General features: G+C 43.2%; 1 pseudogene across 1 annotated transcript; it reads left to right on the top strand.

Moving 5' to 3' along the window:
• Positions 1 to 1,137: 1,137 nt before the first annotated feature.
• LOC122777685 lies at positions 1,138 to 5,705 on the top strand (annotated as a pseudogene). The gene is made up of 9 exons (XR_006361356.1): positions 1,138 to 1,739; positions 3,097 to 3,305; positions 3,415 to 3,475; positions 3,584 to 3,679; positions 3,842 to 4,006; positions 4,105 to 4,230; positions 4,357 to 4,577; positions 4,671 to 4,729; positions 4,868 to 5,705. The product of XR_006361356.1 is annotated as a keratin, type II cytoskeletal cochleal-like (transcript).
• The last annotated feature ends 402 nt before the right edge of the window (positions 5,706 to 6,107 follow it).

Genomic DNA, 6,107 nt, shown 5'->3' with positions numbered 1-6,107 from the left:
ATGCACTTCACACCAGTAGGTCTTTTTGGAGATCGTCTCGCCCCAGCGAACTAAAGAGATTGGCTTGTCTGATGCATCTGTGGCAGATGTTATTCACTAACGCAGACGTTATACACTAAAAGTGCACTGTGACTGTACTATACTCGATCCTCACCATAAAGACCATTACTTGGGGGTTAAAGCTGCACGTAGAGAAATGATCAAGGCTGCGTTGGATACGGAGAAGAAAAAAAGGCTTGTCTGTCTGTACCAGATGGGGGGGATGCATTGTCTGTTGTCTGATATGTTTAATGAGATCCTCCTAAATATTTTTATAGTTTCTTAATTGATTTATTCTTTGAAGCATGAATATTAATCTATACAATTACAATGCCTTGACTTTAGTGAGGTAAGTGCACATAGTCCCAGCCATAACAAAATTAGATTAAAAAACAATGGTATAGAATTGGCATAATAATTTCTTGAATGTACGCTGTCACTGTCAATTTAAGTTTCCTTGTTACATAGAATGTGCTAATGTGTATCGTAATAACATGGCTGACCAGAATGAAGTAGTAAGAATTATTAGCTGCTATTCAAAGCAAGAAAATTATGAAAAATTAAGTTATCATTTTCTTAAAAACTGCATTTGCAGTGGAATAAGGGTTATAGGCAGCAAATATAAAACCAGATGGTGTTTTTCCATCATATACTGTGCAATCCAAATCCTTAGACTAAAAGTTGTCTATTTGAGCTTTGGTATTCTTATTTTGTATCTATTATATTTTCATTTTCAAAAACAAAACTGTGGATAATTGACTATAGGTCCCCACCCTAAACATTGAATACTCCAACCATGAAAATATATCAAGGAAAGCTTTCAGCTAATGATGTAAAAATACAAAAAGATTTTCTCATCATGTCTCTCTTCCTCCTTCACCCCAGGCTCTGATGCCTTCTTCAGTGAGTACTTGGGTGGGTCGAGCCCTGATCACCTTACAGGGGTGGCACCTTTACCTGTCTGACAGGCTGGGCTGCTCCATCCCAATCTACCTGCAAGTGCTCTTTTCAGGATTCAGGTAATTGGTGGAGGGTTGAGGGGGTGGAGCTCACTGGGACCACCCCTGCAGTTAGAGGCAGATAAATATCCATCACAGACAGGAGGAAGGTGCTTAGAGGGACTTGACTCACCTCTTAGTGTGCTCCACTGCTCTGACTAATCTCCCCCTCTCTCTTCCTCTGCTCCCCCTTTACTTAAATCATGGCAAGTTCCACCTTCCGTACTGGAAGTACTCGTTTGTCTGGTAGCCGTAAAGGAGGGCAATCATTTTCCTCAAGATCCTATTCTAGTGGCTCATATGGCACGGCACGTGCTTCAGGGGGTCCAGTGTCTAGGGGAAGTATGTATAGTTTTTCCATAAGTGGTGGCGGCGGCGGCGGCGGCGGCGGCAGCGGCAGTAGCTTTGGCAGTGGTTTTGGATCTGGAGGTTATAGTAGTGGTGGTGGAGCTGGAGGTTTTGGTATGAGTGGAGGTTATGGTGGCGGGAGGTTTTGGTGGCGGTGGCGCTGGAGGTTTTGGTGGTGGTGGTGGCGCTGGAGGTTTTGGGGGCGGATGTGTTCCAATCACAGCAGTCACAGTCAACCAGAGCCTACTGGCCCCCCTGAACCTTGAGATTGACCCCAACATTCAGACTGTCCGAACCCAGGAGAAAGAACAGATCAAGACTCTGAACAACCGCTTTGCGAGCTTCATTGACAAGGTGAGTGCCTTTTTTCTATTGCTTACCTAGAAAGTTGATGTCAGTTTTATGTCCCACACCATTTTCAAATGAATAAGGTCTACGATGACGCTAAATTATAATTGACCAAATTATACATGCTCCATTCATTCGAAATATGCTCATCTGGGAAGGGAAAAAATAAGCAAATTTGAATAGCTGCATCATGCCATATGTGAAGTATTGAATATTACAAAGCTACCGATTCAAACCTGGACTGACTGGTGGCACTCAGTTTGACATGTAGAAGTAATCAGGTTATCACCTATTTCCTTGGCAGCAAGCTTTCAACAGTGCTGCATTATACTCAGACTTCCAGCCAGATTTAAAACTAATGTTTCCAGTCTTTGCAAAAATATTTGTCATTTGCATTTGTGTGTACACACCACACCCTCATCTGTCCTCACACAAGTGGTTTGATACTTCATTGGAGTAAAATTCTTGAAAATGAAATGTTGTACACACTGATGTGACGGTTCATAGCTGCAGGCAAGTGGCATTAGTTGCTGAGGACAGAGTTCACTCAGTTATACTGTAGTTGCTAAGGCTTTAACGGGAGGGGTTCGGCTGAGGCGTGGCATGGTTGAAGCATGGTTCTCAGGATTTCAGTCATTGTTTTAATTGTGGGAGCAACATAACAACATCAAGAACAACACCTAACACCCACCCCGCCCACCTTATGGGAAAAGGCCAGAAAGTCACAAAACACATGATTAGTTGACCAAAGGGAAAAAATGAATAAAGGCAATTTTGCTGAATTCTAATCATCTCTAACCATTCTCACATCTTTGTCACACTTCTCATAGTATATACAGTGTTGTAATACTTGCCATATTTTGCAGAATACAATTTCCAGTGGTATGTCTTAGCTTGTTCAACTTCAAATGTGCCATTACCTTCTCCAACAAGAGAACTAATACAGTTATGCTACACTGTGCAGACAGAGCTATTTTAACATTGCAATTGCCAGTACTGGCACAAGTTTGACTCACACAGGTGTGGTTCTATGTCTCATGTGAGTCAAGTTAAACAAAAGAAGACAAAGAACTTTGTTGTCCCACGGAGAAAAAAACGGAGACATTGAATATAATCCACTCTGAGGCGGCATCTTATGAGATGAACAAGAAGACAAGAATGTGATTAGGGAAGAAGAATAAAGGAACAACTGAAACTGCTGAATTTACAGGCCACTTTCTCTTATGCTCATAATGCTCATATGAGTAATCATTTAACTTTATTGTAGTTTGGTTAATATGGTTTTTGCAGCTGTATTCAAATGCAATATTTTCCCCAACTCTCAGTGGAACTAAACTTTGATCTAAATAATTCTACCTGCCAGGTTCGTTTCCTGGAGCAGCAGAACAAAATGCTGGAGACCAAATGGAGTCTGCTGCAGGACCAGACCACCAGCCGCTCCAACATTGACGCCATGTTTGAGGCCTACATCGCCAACCTGCGCAGACAGCTGGATGGACTTGGCAATGAGAAGGTGAAGTTAGAGGGAGAGCTGAAAAACATGCAAGGACTGGTCGAAGACTTCAAGAACAAGTGAGTTCATAACCGAGAGAAACTAGGAATGTCTCATCTTTGAGCAGACTGACTGAAGTTGATTGAACGTTTACATCAGCTGATTTATTTCATCCCTTTTTTTTGTCAGATATGAAGATGAAATCAACAAGCGTGCTAGTGTGGAGAATGAATTTGTCCTCCTCAAGAAGGTGAGAGGAGTCTACAGCACAACAGCACGTTGAGGAAAACAGCCTAAATTCATACTACTACTGACCCATCACCAATGCACACCACTTTCCTCTTCCCCAATAACATAGGATGTAGATGGTGCCTACATGAACAAAGTCGAGCTGGAAGCCAAAGTCGATTCCCTTCAAGATGAGATTAACTTCCTCAGAAGTGTCTATGAGGCTGTAAGTAAAATGAACCATGGCTCGGCACTGTTAGGTTTATTTAGGTTTTTTTCCCTTTAGCGGACATAGATAACCCATAGAAACAGATGTTTTTTTACCTCTATCTTTAATTATTGTTGTAAAAAACAAAAACAAAAAAACACCCTTACATCCTTTGTTCAGGAGCTGCGTGAGCTTCAAGGCCAGATCAAGGACACATCTGTCATTGTGGAGATGGATAACAGCCGCAACCTGGACATGGATGCGATTGTGGCAGAAGTCAAGAGTCAATATGAAGACATTGCCAATCGCAACCGTTCAGAAACAGAGTCGTGGTATAAACAAAGGGTGTGTAGAGGGCAAAATGAATCTCAGTATGTTCAGCATGAAACCACATATTTGAAAGCTGTAGTAATTTACCTTTTGTCTTCTTCTTCTTACTTCAGGTCACAGAGATGCAGTCCACAGCAAATCAGTCTGGAGATAGCCTTCGCCAGACAAAGGGCGAGATTGCTGAACTCAACCGTATGATTAGCCGCCTCCAGAATGAAATTGAGGCAGTCAAAGCACAGGTATTCACTCCACTTGCAGACTTCTTAGCATCCCAAAAAGTTAAAAACAACCCTGGTTTCAAAAATGCATGTTGAAAATCAGATAAAGTGTGGAATATCACATCTCACCAATGTCCAATCTCTCAGCGTATAAACCTGGAGGCTCAGATTGCTGAGGCTGAAGAGCGTGGAGAGCTGGCTGTGAAGGATGCCAAGGCTCGCATGAGAGAGCTGGAAGAAGCCCTGCAGAGAGCCAAACAAGACATGGCCCGCCAGGTCCGTGAATACCAGGAGCTCATGAATGTCAAGTTGGCTCTGGACATCGAGATTGCCACCTACAGGAAACTTCTGGAAGGAGAAGAATCCAGGTAAAGGCTCAGATACTGTGGACTCAGGACACCTTGTGAGGCAGCAACATTAATAGCTCAGATTGGTCATTTATTGTATGTACCTCTCTGCAGAATTGCCAGTGGTGGCGGAGAGGCAACCATCCACATACAGTCCTCAACCACCAGTTATGGTATGTATCAACATGTCTCTAAGGATTAGGTCACATCTAAATCAAGTCAGTTCTCTAGTCTTCATGGAGATGTGAATCAGTAAGCAATGAATAGTGTGGATTATATGTGTCATGAAAATTCCTTATCCTCATCACCAGGTGGCAGTGGAGGAGGCGGCGGCGGCAGCGGCTGCTTTGGAGGCGGCATGGGAGGAGGCGGCGGCGGCGGCGGCTTTGGTGGCGGCTTTGGCGGCGGCATGGGAGGCGGCGGATATGGCGGCGGCGGCGGCGGCTGCTTTGGAGGCGGCGGATATGGCGGCGGCGGCGGCGGCGGCAGCTATGGCGGCGGCTATGGCGGTGGTGGTAGCAGCAGCAGCATGATCAGCTCCAGGACCTCCATTCAGCGCCATTAAAACCAGCCACTGTCCTCTCTCCTCATTTTGCTCGCTTCCCCATGTATGCTTAAAACCATTTCCACAAAGCTCTCCACCGCTTTACCTGCAGACACTGAGCACCCTTAGTTGTGAGTCAGTTCTCTTCTTTCTGTCATCAGTCAGCCAGGTTGACTTTTGGTTTGCTGGATGTACTCTTGTGTAGACAAGGAGGATGTTTGTAGTGTCATGACAAAACCTTTGTTTTTCATTAGGCAAGAGTCATTCCACACAAAATGACAACTGCAGTACAGAGATGTGCACAGTAACATATGTGGATGATGTGCTCTGTCTTGGACTCACAAAGCTTTCAGTGCATGCCACCATATACTATTCTCTTGAGACTCCTCTGTTGTCACACATCTGTCATATTCTTTCAACAAAAGCAACCACATATAACACTTTAATATTTGAGTTTTGGGATGCTCTCATAGAAATGGTGTTTACGCCTTTAATTTCACTTTCACTCTGAATACAAGTAAAGTTTAGGCTGACTGTGATAACCAGATTTATTGTGAAATTGTACCATCAAAATATCTGGAATAAATCTGTGTTCATCTTTGGCATTTCAGCAGATCTGTTTGTTCTTATTGACGTTTGGGGTAGCATAACTTTTTTTTTTGCACACAAAGCACTGTGTGAATGTGTGACTGAATCTGTGTGAATGGGAAAAGTTACTGTAAATACTGGCTGTATGGTGACTTTTACTGTTAACTGTGGACTTAGTTACAGACACAGCACTGAATCAGGGGTTTCATTTAGTTAAGGAAGCTCAGAGTCCAGTCATAAAACCCATCATTTGGTACAGGATAATACTATGGTTTGGAATTTGTCTGTGAAGCTTAGATCACAACTGAACACTCTCATTAGAAGGGCGGGGAAAATAATGAGCATGTCATGCGCATCCACACTCCTAGATATCTGTGAAAAGATGATGGGAAATTGTTATTTTATTTTATTATTATGCC

The sequence above is a fragment of the Solea senegalensis genome, linkage group LG11, assembly GCF_019176455.1.
Source record: "Solea senegalensis isolate Sse05_10M linkage group LG11, IFAPA_SoseM_1, whole genome shotgun sequence".
NCBI classification, from domain to species: Eukaryota; Metazoa; Chordata; class Actinopteri; order Pleuronectiformes; family Soleidae; genus Solea; species Solea senegalensis.
Note: the sequence above shows the minus strand (reverse complement) of the source record. Positions and strands in the feature narration are given on the sequence as shown.